We start from the raw sequence: 18,548 nt of genomic DNA on the forward strand, positions 1-18,548 counted from the left end.
AGTCCAAGGTGCAAGAAACACATTCTGGTTTTCATTCTCCAGAACCTAGACAGAGCAAGTCGGTCAGGTCTGGAGGTGCCAATGCTCAGGACAAGAAACAAACTGCAGAGGGTCGTTAACTTGGCCTGCAACATCATAACATAACAATTACTGCACGGAAACAGGCCATTAGGTCCTTCTAGTCCACACCGAACCAAACACTCCTCTCTGGTCCCACCCACCTGCACAATGCCCATAACCTTCTTCTCATCCCTATACATGTCCAGCTTTTTCTTAAATAATAAAATTGCCTCTGCCGCCACTATTCCTCCCGGAAGCTCGTTCCACACCGCTACCACTCTCTGAGTAAAGAAGTTCCCCCTCATGTTACCTCTAAACCTCTGCCCCTTAACTCTTAACTTATTTCAATCTCTCCTCCTCTTAACGGAAATCCACATCCACTCTGTCTATCCCTTTCATAATCTTAAATATCTCAACCTTCTACACTCCAAAGAATAAAGACCTAATCTGCCCAATCTCTCCCTGTACTCTAGATGCTTAAACCCAGGTAACATTCTGGTAAATCTTCTCTGCATTCTCTCCACTCTGTTTATATCCTTCCTATAATTAGGCGACCAGAACTGCACACAGAACTCTAAATTAGGCCGCACCAACACTTTATACAATCTCAACATCATTTCCCAACTCCTATATTCCAATGCAATGATTGATAAAGGCCATTGGCCCCGACTTCACGCCATCGAGGACATCGGCCAGAGGCGGTGTCTTAAGAAAGCATTCGAGGTGGCCCCATCCCAATCCCTGGTCTTAGGCATTGCCCAGATGTCTCCCTCCCTTCCCCCCCACCCCCCCCCCCCATCATCTCCTTTCACCTGTACAAAATCAACTCTCCCCTTATCAGATTTAATTAACTCCTTTTGTTGGCCTGGACTCCAGCATGGTCTCCATTCTGACATTTCCTGCATTTTGTTTATCCGTTGAAGAAACGCCCAGGTCCGAAGTGTCAGCAGTATATCTTCAACTCCTATGGATGCTGCACGACTGGCCGAGTTACTCCAGCATCGCGGTGTGTTTTTTTTTTCCTTTCGCACCACCCACCCAGGCCGTGCCCTCTTGACTTTGCTACCCTTGGGAAAGAGGTACAGGATCCTGAAGACAATCACTCAGCGGCACAAGGACAGCTTCTTCTCTGGCATCAGATTGCTGAATGGACAATCATTCTCAGGACAATAAAGGCTGATTCTGAAATTCCTTCACTGCTTAAACCCCATTCTAGCAGGACACAGGAAATACAGCAGGAGTCGTCCTGTACTGGTTGTCCCATCTTGGGAAGGATGTGGAGGCTTTGGAAAGGGAACAAAAGAGATTAAGCAGGGTATGAGCTATGGGAAGAGGTTCGACAAACTTGGTTTGTTTTCTCTGGGGCAGTGAAGGCTAAAGTCCAGAGAGATATTTATTTAAAATTATGCTCGACAACGAAGATTTTACTTCTTAAACATTTTTAGGTCTATTTTATGGATTTTGGGCTCATGATCACGAAATTCATCTTAAAATTTTCTGATCACCTACTTTTTTTTTAGATATAACCAATTTATGAGATTTCCTGTCATATTTTAAGTCTACTAGTATATTGTCACAAAGCTGGACGCTATACATTATATTGATAAAGATTCAATGCATGTTGATGCACATGTTCGTTAGGCAATAGTACAATGAGTGTACTTAACAATAGCATTTATGGTCTTCAGGAAGCTTCAATTTAGCAGAAATGTCTCAAAATGTCACAACAGCTGCAATACATTCTGTTACATTTGTGGGCGAGCAGACGCTTAAGCTCAAAGATGCAGCACGACTACACTTACTGTATTAAGAAAGCCACTGAGCTCTGCTTCGGTTGCAAAATTGGTGACCGAGACCAACCCTAGGCTCAGTATCATTATGTGACTAAACCTGCTAAATTCAATAAAAGTTAATATAATGTTTCTCCATCTTCCTACATGATGCAGCAAATCTGAAATTACCTTTGTGTTCATCTTGAACTTGTCTATCATAATCTCTAATTTTTTTTCGGGAAGCAAAATTTGTTGTCCAAGTGGCATTGATACTAGAGGACATACATTTAAGGTGTGTGGAGGCGGAGGGGGGGGGGGGGTGGGGGGGGGGGGGAGAAGATGAGGGGTAGGAGAGTTATACTGAGAATGGTAGGTGCCTGGAACAGGCTGCCGGGAGTAGTGATGGAATCAAATGTGATAGTAACGTTTAAGAGGCTGAGAGATCGACACAGGAACATGCAGTGGTATATCATGTGCAAGCAACAGAATTTTAGTTTAATTAAGGCTTTAGGTTTGGTGCAGACATGTGGGCCAAAGGGCCCGTTCTTGTGGGCCTTTTTTTTGCTCTGAGATTTCTTAATCTTCCTGTTTTGAGCAATTTTCACGACTTAATCATCGTTAGCCAGGATTGTAGCAATTTGGAGTGTTATTCTGTGTTTATGGGAAAATATAAATTCAAATTATTATGACCTATAATTCTGGCCTCTGTATCCATTCATGAATGACACATGATTAGAGTTTTGGTATTTTGGAAAGGGGTTTCCTTTGATATTTTCCATCATAAGATTTGAGGCATCAGAGAAGATTCGATATGTCACTGAAGACCCTTGTAAACTTCTACAGGTAGACCATGGAGAGCATTCTGGCTGGTTACATCACAACCTGGTCTGGAGGCGCCAACTCTCAGGACAAGAATAAACTCCAGAGGGTTGTTAACTCAACCTGCAACATCACAGGTACCAGACTTCACTCCATGGAGGACATCTGCACGAGTCGCTGTCTTAAAGAGGCAGCCTCTATCTTCAAAGACCCCCACCACCCAGACCATGCCCTCTTCAATCTGCTACCATCAGGAAAAAGGTACAGGAGCCTAAAGTCGAGCACTCAGCGGCACAAGGACAGCTTCTTCCCCACTGCCATCAGATTCCTGAATGGACAATGAACCAAAGGCACTGCACTACTATTTTAAAAACAAATTACAGTAATGTTGTAAGATGCTTTGATTCTGAATGTTTGCATTATTGACACTGCTGGAAAACACCCAATTTTATGACTGGATCATGACGCTAAATTTTGATTCTGATACGCCGTAAGATCAGAGGCATTATCCTGTTTCTGGGTCAAAGCCAGCTACTCTCATGCTTTTTTTTTTGTTATGTTTGCAGAATGTTTTAATTTTTGCAGGCAAAATTTGCATCACAGAAAACTGCCCCAGTTTATTACTTCTCTGCATTCGAGGTCACAATGCTCTTTTCATCCTCTTCCAGGAGTGTTCGGTCCCTCTTGTGGACATTGATACTATTGCATTTCTTTGGTGGTAGGTTTTTCTGTGAAAATTATTTAGGGAGTACCCATCACTAATCTTTGAAAGTTCAATGAAATGTGAAGACTATGTATCTTCAATCAAAGTCTATTTTCTAGAATTGCCTCCTTCAACCTCTTTCTTTGAAGATAATCCTTAAAACCTAACTCTTTAACCAAGCTTTTGCATTTGTCACATGCTCCAGATAAAACAAACGTAATATTTCGTCTGCTGTCAGGCAAACAAAGATTCACCCTTGGCGTTAGCATTGCCCGTTGCCCCTCACGGTCAGAAAAAGAGAACCACAAGCACCTCTTTCTTCCCCGCTTTAAAGGTGAGTGACAACCGCATTAAGGTGTGCAAAGGAAAGCATATTAGTTGAGGGCATGGGAAAAGTGTGGCGATGTTCAGCAGAAACAGGCATTTCCTTGTACTTGTTTTCACCTGCTATTATTTAGTGCAACAAATACATCAGTACTACTCCGATTGGGCTGAAGCTACACAGAGCTATTTGCATGCAGAGAGTGCTACCATGAGGCTGACAAGCAAGAAACAATGAGATGATAGCAGCAAAGAGGCGTCGCATTCAAAGAATCAGATTCTCGTAGGAAGCGGTGGTTTCATCTCAATTTTCAAGCTAATCTTCCCTCACATGTGGGTGTCTCGGGCTAATCCAAGTAGACTAATCCGTCAGTTATCATTTTGATTATATGGTCTTCAGAGGTTTTTAATTGTTGATCAAAAATCATAATTCTGCTGTCAAAGTTTTCATAGGCTAAGGATTGTGTTTTAAATGTTAGTTTATGTGTCACATTATACCTGATAGAGTGAGCAGAATTCTTAATCAATCATTCCGATTGTGTTTCAAACGATCAGGTATATGTTTTTGCTGTGTCATATCCAATAAGCAGTAGCTAAATGATAAACAAGATTAGAATTTAGATACATGATCACATGCAAGGGTATGCCTGGTTTTGTCTTTACAAGTAACAGGATGTAAATTAGTTAAACAAGATCAATTATAAACTGCATCATTTACATGATCTATTTAATAATTGGAACTGCAAGTAAGCTTTGAACTGTATCATTGTTCTAGGCAAATACATTATTCTAGAGTACAGGGCTGTATTCCGAGCAGTTAGAAGATTCAGGGTGAATTTGATTTTAGTTTCTGTGTTGTAGAGGGGATCAGATCAAGATTGCCATCTTGATGGTTGGAGAGGCAAGGTTCTTGTGAGAACCATTTTAAAATTCCCTTCAGGAATTAAATAAGAATTAAATTTGCTTCTGCAAATAACTATTGATGTTGGGTTCAATGATCAAATTTAAATCAAGAATTGATAGATTTTGTTAGCCAAGTTAATAAGGGATTGGCAAAAAAGGTTAGAAAGGCTGAGAAACCTATTCTGGTCCCTTTATTCAAGCTCATTTGCACCAATTTCATATCCTAGCAACTTCGTTTACCGCAACATCATCTAGTGTCTGCGTGTCCTGATAAACTCAATGCTCTAACTGATATGGGGACACCAATACCCCTGCAAATGATAATAGACACATCCCAGGACATCACAGGCAAAAACCCTCTCCACCAAGACATCTATGGAGAGCAGCAGCAATCACCACTCAGCCCATATTCTGTTCTCACTGCTGCCATCAGGAAAGAGGTGTATGTGCCACAAGACTCGCACCATTAGGTTCAGGAACAGCTGCTACCCCTCCACCATCAAACTTCTCAACAATAATCTCAATCAGTTACTTTTTTTCCCTCTCTGTATTGCACAATCTGTTTGTTTACATTTCTTTATTTGTTTACATGTGTACATCGTGTACAGTTTTTTTTTGCACAACCAATAAGTGGTAATTCTGCCTCGCCCGCAGGAAACAGAATCTCAGGGTTGGATGTGATGTCATGTATGTACTGTGACAATTAAACTGAAATCTAACAAATGGGACTGCATCATAAACAAGAGAATTGATCCATTGAGCCCCAGTAAGTTTAGAATATTTAAGATCCATGTAGGGTGAAAGAATTGAGTCTTGGTACCCTAGTGAGGTGTACAGTTTGGAGCAATTTGAATAATTCTGCAAAATAAAAAAGAGACTAAATGTTGGAAAGTGAAAACCAGCTTAATATATTGTTCAAAAAAAATTACATATGGATTAGGTAAAGGAATTAATATATTTGATATTAGCTTTTATTCATAAAATGCATGCAAGGCTCATATTGTTCATTTTTACAATGAGTACTGATTTCCTATTTTCCTTTCAAAGCAAGCTGTCCCAGTAAATACCGGGGAAGGAGGTCATCTCATACAAAAGGTAGTGACGAAATTATGTATATTATGGCCATCTTGACCTTATTCCAAGTTACCAGTTAGGAATTTCCACAGATTCTAATCCTGCATTGTCTGTAAGGAGTTTGTACGTCCTCCCTGTGTCTGCTTGGGTTTTCCCCAGGGGCTCTGATTTCCTCCCACCGTTCAAAACGTACTGGGAGTGTTGGTTAATTGGGTGGCACGGGCACGTGGGTTGAGATGGCCTGTTACTGGGTTGTATGTCTAAATTAAAGGTAAGGGAGGACGCAAAAGTAAGACAAGGCAATTGGACAAAATTAAGGCATGTCATTGGACAAATCAATTAGCCTAAAAGCTTTTTTCAGTGCTGTAAGCTTTATAATTGTAATGGTATTAGGGTGATTGAATTTCAGACTATTTTTCAAACCTGAGAACCAACAAGACCTCACCAACATTTGATTCTTGCAATAGCAGCTACACTTTGTAAAATGTCCTAAAGTGCTTACAAGCATGACATCAAATAAAGAGGCTCCAGAAAAATAACAAATGTAGTTCGGTCCATCAAAGAGACCGATCTGCCATCCATTGATTGCATCTATGTGAAGCGTTGTCTCAAGAAGACAGATAAGTCAAAGTTCTGCCTCACCTGCAGGAAAAAGAATCTCAGGGTGTACTCTGACAATAAATCTCAACTTCGACTTTGAACATCATCAAGGACCTCCAGCACCCTGCTCACAACCTCTTCTCGCTGCTCCCTTCAGGCAGAAGGTACAGAAACCTTTACGCCAACATCTCTAGGTTCAAGAACAGTTCATTTCCAACAGTTAAAACACACAGAAGGGCCTCTAGGTTCAAGAGCTTGACAATTATTCAAAAGAGTGAAACATGAAAGTCTGCAGATGCTGTGATTGTAGTAAAAACATACAGAAATGTTGGAGGAGCTCAACCGGTCTTGCACCGTTCGAAGGAGGTAAATATATATTAGCCACGTTTCAACCCTGAGCCCTTCTTCAAGGTATAAGTAAAAAGCAGGCAGGTGTCTGAATTAAAGACTGGTTGGGGGGGGAGAGAAAGGGGGGTGAATGGGAGGAGGAGGAGCCCAGACCGACAGACAAAAGATGCTCATTGGATATGATAAGAAGAAAGATGTGATTTGATTTTGACTCTGTGACAGAGACAAAGGGAAAATGGAAAAGAGAAAAAATGAGAGGAAAGGAGACGGAGAGAAGAGGTGGGGGGGGGGGGAGGGAGGGAGGGGTTGCATATTACTTGTAGGAGGGCTCAGGCCAAAAATGTCAGTAATATATCTTTACCTCCCATGGATGATGCGTGACGGGCTGAGTTCCTCCAGCATTTCTGCATTTTTAACCTTAATCATAGTGTCTGCAGACTTTTGCGTTTCACTCTTTCCAACAGTTAACAAGCTCTTGAAGCAATAACACCCTTGATACACTAATCAGGGACAGTTCCCACTCCACAAAAGGACTCTGCACTGTTGCTTTTTTTTGCACTATTGTGAAAATTTATTATCTGTCTTCTTTTTGGTGTATTTATTGTCTTTTGAAATCAATTAAGTATTTTGTTCGTAGTTGTGTTTTAGCTGTTTTTTTAAAAACAAAGTACCCATTTAGCTGCATCAAATAAGAATTTTGGTGTATATGCATATTGTACTATAGGGTGGCCAGACGACAGGATTTAAGCCAGACAGTCTAGCTTTTGAGCCCTCTGTCCGGCGTCATCTCGATCCATAAGTTAATTTGTCCTCCATTTGGGGATGTAAGCCATACCCTCCAAAATGGAGGACAATATATGACAGCCATACCCTCCAAAATGGAGGACAATATATGACAATAAACTCTTTATCTTTACAACTTTATATTGATCCATGCAAGACAACCAAAGAATTAGGATCGTCTTAAAGGAGGAAGGAAATGGAAAGTTTAAGGAGGGAATTTTAAACCTCATCTTGCCTGGTCAATGTTGGAATGATTAATACTAGTGGTACTCAAAAGACTAGAAGTGATGGGGCTCAAATTTAGTGGGATGAGGGAAGTTACCGAGCTCGAGAAAGGTGCGACCATGTTGGTAGCAAATCTCTTGGCATGATGTACAAGGCACTGCAACACGGAACAAGCAGGATGAGCTCATTTGGTTTTTTAAAAAAATTTAATTTAGAGATACAACACGATATCAGGCCCTTCCAGCCCACGAGCCTATGCCGCCCAAGTACACTGCACTGACCCTAACCGACCCTGGACATCTTTGGAACGAGGTAGGAAACTGAAGCACCTGGGGGAAACTCCATGCAGACGTGGGGAGAATTTTATTCATATTTTCTTTTATTTGAATAATTCAAAAGGAAGCCAGTTTCCTTTTATGTGGAAAATTGCGGCACATCTTGGCAGAAAGTAGAGATAAATATTATGGAGTTTATCATAATCTCAGGAAGTCCCAAAACATTTTACAGCCAATGAAATAATAGTCATTATTGTAGCTATTGGGCGCAGCAAGATGACCTTGATCTTACTAATAATGACTAATAATGCTAAATATCAAATGGGGAGAAGACCACAGTCTTCATGTCCCTTCACATTACACTGGAAAAGGTTTTGATTTATTATTTGCTACGATAGCCCAAATGATACAGCCTTCTCTCAGTTTTCACCCCAGAGTGTGCACTTATTTCTCTGGAGTGGGACACCATCCTCTGTCTCAGCACTTTAGCATACTGCTTTACACAGGTGTAAAATCGTGGAGCAATATCATAGTCTTCTTCTTTCTTTGGCTTGGCTTCGCGGATGAAGATTTTTGGAGGGGTAATGTCCACGTCAGCTGCAGGCTCGTTTGTGGCCGACAAGTCCGATGTGGGACAGGCAGACACCAAGGGAAAATTGGTGGGTTGGGATTGGGTGTTGGGTTTTTCCTCCTTTGTCTTTTGTCAGTGAGGTGGGCTCTGCAGTCTTCTTCAAAGGAGGTTGCTGCCCGCCGAACTGTGAGGCGCCAAGATGCACGGTTTGAGGCGATATCAGCCCACTGGCGGTGGTCAATGTGGCAGGGACCAAGAGATTTCTTTAGGCAGTCAATAAAATTCCGTTTTTTCCATGTTATTTCACCAACCAGCGAGGAATGTGAGTTGAAATCTACAAAAATCATTTTGATTCAACAATGCCTCAGCTGCCAAAAACTAATTGATGCTGCTCTTGATTTATATCCAGGGTCAAGTTCTAAGAAAATTCATTACCTGATGTTTGGAGGAATTCAATAGATCAATAAATTGTAATTGAAAATGTAAGTACTGGATATGACATGGAGATTTGTCATCGCTTCAGTTTTGCAAGGAGAAAAACAGAACAAGGCAAATGAAATGATTACGGGGTTTATATATTAAACGTCACGCAAAGAGAGAACACTTTCTGAATGCGTCACATTCACCTTATGTTACAATTCGTTACCATGCTTGCCACTTCTCACTTTTTCTAACACCCCTCACACAACACTGTGTGAAATCTGTGAGTAAAATGAATGAATTACATTCTCTAAGAATACAATATGGGAATTAATGTAACATCAGTGGTTGACAGAACATGCAGTGACATATTCCAATATTGAAACAAAGATGCATGGACAATGCAGAGATGCTTCAAATATTAAAAGGTAGTATACAAACCAGGGATGTATAACATAAACAGAAATGTAATTAACATTCACAGAATTTTCAGATCATTGCTTTGGCCAACAATTAATGCCCGCCCAAAAATTGCTCTAGAGATGGTATTGAAGATTTAGATCCAGTAACAAAGAAATGTTAATACATCCTGCACCACTGCCCTCCCTCCCCCAATCAGGCTGCTTTATGACTTGTGGAGGAACTTGCCTGACCTGTTGTCCTCGTCTAATTGCTGTCCTTCTCCTGATGGTCAAGCATGTGGGTTTTCAAGGTGCTGCCTACAAAGCCTTGATAAATTGCTTCAGTGGTACACACTGCTGTCAAGGTTGGCTGGAAGTGGAAGAAATGTTTGCTGAGTAAGTTGGATCAGTTGCCAATCAAGAGGGCTGTTTTGTTCTGGGTGGTGTTGAGTGTTGTTGGGAGTTGCCCTCATCATGCCCATTGGACAGTCTTTTGTGACATTCCTGATGTGTTTGTAAATTGAGCAAGTCATATCTTACCTGATCTGTTCATGGAAGTGCAGCATTTATGTGTCTCTTGAACCCAAGATATTGATGGTGAGAGATTCGGCCTTGATTGTGCTTTTGAATGCTGATTGGAGATGATTACATCGCTGCTGTGGACAATTATTTCTTAGACATGCAACTGATAAGTAGCGTAAAATTCATGCCAAGAGTTCAGATTTTGTTGTAGACTTGAAGGAATCTCTCTGTCATCTGAGAATAAAATGAAAGTAATCAAGTCTAATCAGAAGAGAACATTCCCATTTTTGACTTTACAATGATCAATGATAAAACAGATAAATGTGGATGACAACAGGTCAGGCAAGGTCCAAGGAACTCCTGCTACAATGCCCAATGCCCACTGACTTCTAACGACGTCATCCTCCTCATTTCCCATTTTTGAAGTGCACCTCTTTTGTCAATGTCTGGACCAAATCTGTAATGAAGTTTTTGCCTAATGTTTCAGGTTGAAGTTGAGTATGAGTGAACAAGTTCATGGTGAACACCTGGTAACAATGTTGACAACCCTTCTGTTTCTTTGCTGCCAATCAAGTGTAGGTTGATCAGATAATAATTGGTTAAATAGAATTTCCCATGCTTTCTATGGACAGGCACCTGAACAAAAATATGGTATATATATCCTATAGGATGGTCCCTCTGTTTTTTTTTTAAAGTATGTTTCTACTCTGTTCATGTTTTTCTGTTTGACCAATTAAACCATTAGTTTGTTTGTAATGGTGAAATACAGATCAACCTGTACCCTATGGATACTGAGTTCTGAGTTGCTGTATCAGTGCTGAATCTTTCCCAATTAACCCATGGTCATAGAACCATGCAGCATGGAATCGGGCCCATTGGCCATCTTGCCCATGCTGACCAAAATGTCCCACCCCCATTTGCCCCACCTGCCTGCATTTGACCCATTTCCTTCTAAACTCATCTCAAGGTAAAGATAAAGGTTATATTATTGTCACATAATATTAAATTTAGAATGTAGCATACCTGAAATTCATCAACTTTGTCTACCATAAGGAAGACGAAAAATTACCACTTTGTCCAGCACCCGTAACAGAAATGAGGACCCAGCAAGGAATGAACTTGTGCCCCTGGTTTACAAGACCAGTGCTCTAACCACTGAGCCATCAACATTGGAATAGTCCCTGCCTAAAACACTACATCTGGCAGTCAATTCCATACAGACACCACCCTCTGTTTAATAGTTACCCCTCAGGTTCTTAATAAATCCTTTCCCCTTGCCTTAAAGCTGCGTCCTCTGGTTACCAACTCTCCTACTCTGTGCAAAAGATTCTCTGTGCTCACCTGATTTATACCTCTCGTGACTTTGTTAGTGCCACATGACACGGTATGAAACGTTTTATGCATTTCCATCTGTTTCATAAACCTACTAAAATTCAAAATAGAAATCTACCCACTTTGTTCTATAATCACCCTGTGCATAGCAGTTAATGCGCCAAGTTCCAATCCAACACTGTCCGCAAGAGGTTTGTATGTTCTTCCTCAGTCTGCGTGGGTTTCCTCTCGGTGCTCTGATTTCCTCCACCTTTCAACACATGGGGGGGGGGGGGGGGAGGATTGTAGGTTAATTGGGGTATTTGGATGGGACTGGCTCGTGGACCTGTTACCATGCTGCGTGTTTAAATTTAAAATCTCACATCCAGTCATTTTCCTCTTGTGGGAGTTGGTTGGACTCTGCAACCGTTAATGTTGTCCAAAGCAGCAAAACAATTAATTCTATATGTTCTTAATAATAAACCCCCCCCCCCCCCCCCCCAGATTTTAACCAATGTTTAACATCACTGCCAATTCACAGCTGACCTCACTTCTGGATGTGGTATCATTCCAAAGCACATGTCAAGAGTTCATGAACCACACCATTATAAATCACAGTGTTAGTGTGGGAGAGAGGCCATGTTTGGGTAGCATGCAGTGTGACAAATATAACCCCAACACTGAGCAGAGAGCAGCATACAAAGTAGGGGACAAGATCCCCATTCCTGACTCTCAGTCAGCATGCAATATAGTGAGCAACATCATCCTGGGAAACAGGGACCATATTGAATAAAATCCATACCACTCATCTGTCATTAGGAGTTTGACGACTTTCAATTTTTCTTTGCCCTCAGCCCAAAACCAAGATGAATAATTATTGAACTGGATTTAATTTATAATGCAATTTATAATTGCGTTCAATTTTTTAACTGAAATGCACAATACTCTGACTTTCAAGACATTTTCCTCGATACAATGATAAAAAACAGACCCAAGTAACAACTGCAGTTTGCAAGTCGAACTACAGATATTATGTACGACAATTCTGCTTGTTGGTGTAGTAGAGCAGTGTGGTGCATAAGAAGGTTTATTAATGTAGTTTGACAATGCAGTATGTAGTGGAATCTGTTGGAAGAGTTTGTCAGTACAGTGTGTTAGTGAAGTGATGCTGTATGACGGTGCAATGTACAATTGGAGTACTTACCTCCAGTGTGACAGTGCAATGAATTAATCCAGTGTGATAATGATACATGTTGCATTCAGATGAGGTGGGTGACCTATACATTAATACCACCGTAAATATTTCCCAAGTGTTCGTCATTGTATAATCGAAGTCAACCATTACAAAATAAATACAATTCTGATTACCCGAAATTGGATTATCCAAAATCCTTAGTATTCTGAATTTTTTTGCTTTGGACCCGAAATAACACCTGTTCAGCTTGGTAATTTATTTTGTGTGGATAATTGAGGTTTTCAGAAAAATCAGAAATCCTCATTTATCTGAAAATAATTCGAAGCCGAATTGTCGTCATTTAGCCTCCAAAAAATTTCAGATAAATGAGGACTCTGAAACAATCAGAAATTCCCAGCTATCTGAAATTTTTTTTCGGAGCCGAACTGACGTCACAGGTTGAAAAACTTTGGAATTTTGGAAAAACCTCGGAGAAGAATTTTGAGTTTTTTGGTGTTGGATTTATCTTCTTGTGTTCTGGTTGGGTTTTTTTTTGGGTGAGAATTAAATGTTATTTCGTGCTTTAAAAGCCTTCCCTTATTGATGTTTGAACACTGTTACAAGTGATTTGCTGTTGCTACTGGGGTGTTTTTTTTAAAATGACCAGTTATCCTAAAAAAATCATTTATCCCAAATAGGCCTGGACCCGGCCATTTTGGATAATCGGAGTTGTACAGTAATAATGAAGCTCATGAATGCTGTTCATTGTTAGTGAGGTGTGACATGACAATGAATAAGCGCACAAAATGTGACATGCATTTCAACAACTCTCTGTTAGTGCCAAAGAAATAGTGCATCATATCAATCGCATGTCCATTAGTGGAATATTACAGTGTTAGTTCAGTTAGTGTTACAGAGCAGAATGACAATTCTGCTTGTTGGTGTGGTATAGCAGTGTGGTGCATAATAAAGTATATTAATGTAGTTTGACTGCAGTATGTAGTGGAATCTGTTGGAACAGTTTGTCAGTGCAGTGATGCTGTACGACGGTGCAATGTACAATTGGAGTACTTGCCTCCAGTGTAGCAGTGCAGTGAATTAATCCAGTGTGATAGCGATCCTGGTGGTGCAGTGCATCAGTGAAGTGCTTTAATGCTATGTGGCAGCTCTGTTCAACACTGCAGTGAGTTTAGTGATCTGAGACAAAACAGTATGGAAGTGCAATGTATAATACAACCTGTTTCACAAAATTTAAAGCACAGCTAGATCATGCCCAGTGACCTGAGCAATATTTATCTTTTAACTCAACATCCACTTGAAAACAGATTGGAGATTAATACCTCATTGCTGTTTTTTGGAGCCTACTGTATGGAAAATCGGCTGTCACCTTGCCCATAAAAAAAACTACCAAAATAAATAAATGGTTGTAAATTTTTTGGGAAAGGTATTGTTTTGATACAACTTCTTTCATTCTTGGATGTAGAAAGACCACAGAGGAACAATAGCAGAGGATTTCATTTTTCAACAATTCATATCTTGTCTTTGACATTTGGGCTCATCCTTCACAGATCCTTCTTAGGATGTCGGATGCATTGGCAAGGCTGATCTTTCATCCTCCATTCATTCCGCTGGGACCTCTGTTGTTTGCAATATATTTATATACAAATGGCTGGGCCAAAATTTACAGTGAGCCAGTTGGTAGGTTTCTGGCAACAGAGAAATGAGCAGAATAGTGGAAGAGTGAGGAAGATTAAGCATTCAACAGGAAAATGACCCATCAGAGGTGTGACAGAGAGGATTTAATCCAGACAAGCATCAGCTGTTGACGTTTTGGAGGTCATGTGCAAGAGGAAAGTATAGAGGAAATGGCAGGACACTGAAATGTGTTGATGTGTGGAAGCATTTTGAGGTGCAAGTGCATTGCTCACTGGAAGTGGTGGTAAAGGAGGCATACAGCATAGGTGGGGCTTTGTGTATAAAAGTCAGGAAGACCTGTTGCAGCTGAATAAAATTTTAGGTAGACCAGATATGGAGCATTTTGTGCAATTCTGATTGCCACGTTTTAAAAAGAACATGGAGGTCCTGGGGAGGGTGCAGAGAGGTTCACCGGGAACGTTTCCTGGATAAAAGAGTCATAACTAGAGGTTGGACAAACTTGGATTATTTTCTCAGGAGGACTGGAGGCTGAGGGTTTACTTGATAAAAGTACATAATATTATGAGAAGCATAGACAGGGGAGGTAGTCAGTCCTTTCCCCAGAATGGAAAAGTCAAATATCTGACTTTAAGATGAGAAAATTTAGAGGAAATTTACAAGGCAAATCTTTTTTCACAGAGAGCAGCAGGTCCCTGGAACCTGCTGCCAGGGGAAAGTGGTGGAAGTAGATATGATGGAGGGGAGCATTTAAATAGACACGTGAACAAGCAGCATATGGAGGGATACAGATCATATGCAAACTGGTATGCAGTTTAAAATACCTTCATGAACCAGAGGGCCTATTCTTGTGCCAAGATCTTCTATCCTCAATGTTAAGGCAGAGTGAAGGCACAGCTGGCATAGTGGTTAGTGCAACACCTTTACAGCACCAGCGATCAGGACCGAGGTTTGAATCCCGCGCTGTCTGTAACGAGTTTGCACATACTCCCTGTGTCGGCGTGGGTTTTATCCGGGAGCTCTGGTTTCCTCTGACCATTTGCAACGTACCTACGGTGTAGGTAAATTGGGTATAGGTTGGGCAGCATGGACGCATGGGCCAAAATGGCCTATTACCATGCTGAATCCCTAAAGATTCTGGTGAACAAGTCCATGGTGAGTTGCAATATACTGATATATGCGGGTGATAAATTTTTCAAATGTTACACCAGTCGTGAAGAAAGTGAAAGTTTAAGGTGATGAAATGGACTATTTGGATCATGTAAGCCTCATTGAACCTCCAGATAAGTGGAAGACATTCCATCATATTCCCGGCATCCCTTATAGGTAATGGAGCTTTCTTTGGGTATATGGGGCTCTTTGACCTTCAGGGTCTTCCAACGAGACTAATGGTTTCTGTTGGGTGCATTCTAGAGAGATCGGATCAGCTCTGTGTAGATACAAAATACCGTCAATGGTTTCCTGATTTCTTGTGGGCAGTGGAGCAGGGAACTAAGATCCTCCACGTGAGACTGCACTTCTACCTCGAGAAGAGAATGGGTCAGACAATGGGCCAGAACTCTGTCTCATCTCCAAATTGCAGAGTTTAACATTTTTCAAGCTGGGTAACAGAACAAAACATGGGAATAGTGTGTACATTTATGAGGAAATATTACACATCATTGTCAATAAATTCAAAATAAACACGGGCAGGCACACCTCTATTTTTACTTCACCTTATCAGTTAATAGCAATATCTCAAAATGCTTCACTTACAATTATCTGCTTTTAAATGAGTGGGTGTTGCCATGCTCTGGAAGGTTGAGCCAAAGTACATACAAGATGATAATCAAAAAAATACTAAAGGCCTGTGTCGTTCCCTTATATGATTCAATGGGTTGCCCTCTTACCCCTGAGTCAGAGATTATAGATCAAATTCCTCTCCAGAGACCTGAGCAGTTAAACTCGTCTGACGCTCCTAGTGCAGTGCTAAGGGCACCATGATTACCAAAGTTGTCAGTGCTACGTTGTTACAGTGCCGGTGACCTGGGTTCAAATCCAGCACTGTTAGTTAGAAGTTTGTACTTTCTCCCCATGTCTACGTGCATTTCCTCCCATTCCATAAAAATGGATAGGGTTGTAGGTCAATTGGGTGTACAATAATTTGGCGGCACGGACTTGTGGCTCAAAAGGGCCCGTTACCAATCTGCTTGCCTATGTCTACATACAAACTACGTAGACAAGAAGCTAAGCCAGGTCTGTTCTCTCGGCAGATGTGGATGATTGAGCAGTCCTATTTCAAGAAAAAAAAATACCTGGGTATCCTGAGGTCAGTGAGTTCTAGAAGGTAGCTCACCGAAGATGGATAGGCAATTCACACTGGCTTTGCACAGGACCTAGAATCTGAATTTAAAATTGGGCAGCAGAAATATTTAACTTGGTTTTGATTTGTGAGTTGGTTAGGAAACGGGTTTCTGAGAAAGGCAGCAAGCTTTTCAGCCATCTGTCATCAGCAAGTGGAGGTCTTCCTTGGAATACCAGTCCCTTTGCAATTACTGAGCTCACCAGTACGCTCTTTCTTCTTGACAATGTTCCAAACTGTTGATTTTGGTAATCCTTACGTTCAGACGATGTCTCTTCACTGCCAGATTAACTTAGTAGCAATAGTAGTATATGCTGTGGGCCCCACATTTCCAGGGCTCTGCGCTAAATGCCTGCAAGCTATTAATTCCGATTCTGCCCTTGCCCTGATACTATAGTACTATATTGCCTTCAACTTTTATGAATGACTGGGTGTTTAAGGTTAGCAATTTTAGCTAATTATCACCTTTAATTGGGGTTATTATTTATTACAGTAATTCATGGGAGTGTGGCATCTATATGACACATAATACAAAGGCATTTGAAACTGAAGTCACAGCCACTGCATAACGATTGAAACAAAAATGGAAACGCACCTCAGCTGAACAGTGAGAACTCACCTCAGGCCTTCAGTCAGCTGGTTGGTTTATTCTTGTTTTTCAGCCACATAATGGCTTCTTTTACTCTATTCCTTGTGGAAAAATGGCAAGAGGATCAAAAACTTCAAAGCAAGCCTAGCTCTCTTATACCTGCACCAATGAAGGAATTAAACATACCTGAAGTCACAAACACCTGTGAAGGCAAATGCCCCAAACATTATGGTGCCCTGAAATGGGAGAACGATGTATAAAAGGTACTGTAATTTCTACATGGTCAAACCAAAACGTACACAAATAACCTTGATTACAATCTGAAATGTGCACCTTAATTATTTGTGAATTGTTTGAATACAAATTTAAAACTGTGGAGCACAAGGGCAATTAAAGGGAAAAATGTGTCTGTCCCAAACATTATGGAGGGCACTGTATATATTATGTACTCCTGCATCTCTTCCCCAACAGGAGCAGCTGAAAGATACCGTGTGCAGGGTGGAAGAAATCCTCAACAATTTTGCTGCCCTCTTCAGACAACAAACCCGGTTGATCACATTGATGACCCGGGAAAGGAGGGGGGGGGGGGGGGTGGGAGAATCCAGTGATCTTCTCTATCCCTCTTATGGTCCTAAAGATTGACATCTGATCTATTTTTCTGCAGCAACTGCATCGCCCTGTGATGTCAGCCGCCAGGACGTTCTTGAGGTTGCCATAATGGTGGCCGGTTGCCTTGCCTGTGTCAGTCTTCTCAGGAGGTGCAGTTGTGCCTATTTGAATGAACTTGTGACCTCACCCCACATTCACACAGCTGCCTGTCCAATTTTCAGTCCTACAGCTGCTTAGTGCTGTATCTTTTCCTGTGAATTCTACACATCTTACCCCACCCCTTCCACCCACATCAACATCTAGAGCAGCACCAGCTGCTGATGGCCAGGTTCTGACTCACACAGCTTCGATAAGTGTGACGGATACAGCGGAATCTTTCCTCCATGACTTCTTAACCAGACTGTAGAAGGTTCAAAAGTGACACATTTTCTGCAGGTTTAATAACAATTCAACCTTTCCATAACATTGATAGATTCACAAATCATTCACTGGGTGGGATCACGTAACTTAACCTCCAACTTTTTTCATGAGAAAGGATTTGTTGGTGAATGGGAATTGGGTAGCAATGTGGATGCAGTATAGAGACCCTTCATATGGATAGGGACCAGCAGAGTGAATGGGTAACAATACGGAAGAATGTTAGGTTGTCCACTTCAGAGGGAATAACAAATGCTAATTTTTCCCCCCCAAGGTGAATGATTAGGAAATGTTTATCTATACAGGGATTTGTCTGTCCTTGTATACAAAGCACTGAATTGGGAAGGCAGATGATAATGGCGAGACCACTCCCAATTTGAGACAGAGAAGCAGAAGAGCTGATCCACAGCATAGTGACTACAACAGTGAATCAGCAAGGGTCCCTGAGGCCGAAGAACACACAGGCATCAGGCAGTTGGTGACTTGAGGTGAGGGACCCATGCAGGGTGTGGGCTGCAGGCGATTGCAGTCAAGGGACTTGCACCAAGCTGTGGACTGCTGGAGACCAGCTCAACACCAGCTGAAGGGGTATCAAGCTTCATGATCACATCAGAGACTTGATCTGGCGCTCAGGTTGTCAATGGTTTGGACTGAAGG

The sequence above is a fragment of the Narcine bancroftii genome, chromosome 5 (assembly GCF_036971445.1).
Source record: "Narcine bancroftii isolate sNarBan1 chromosome 5, sNarBan1.hap1, whole genome shotgun sequence".
In the NCBI taxonomy this organism is placed as follows: domain Eukaryota; kingdom Metazoa; phylum Chordata; class Chondrichthyes; order Torpediniformes; family Narcinidae; genus Narcine; species Narcine bancroftii.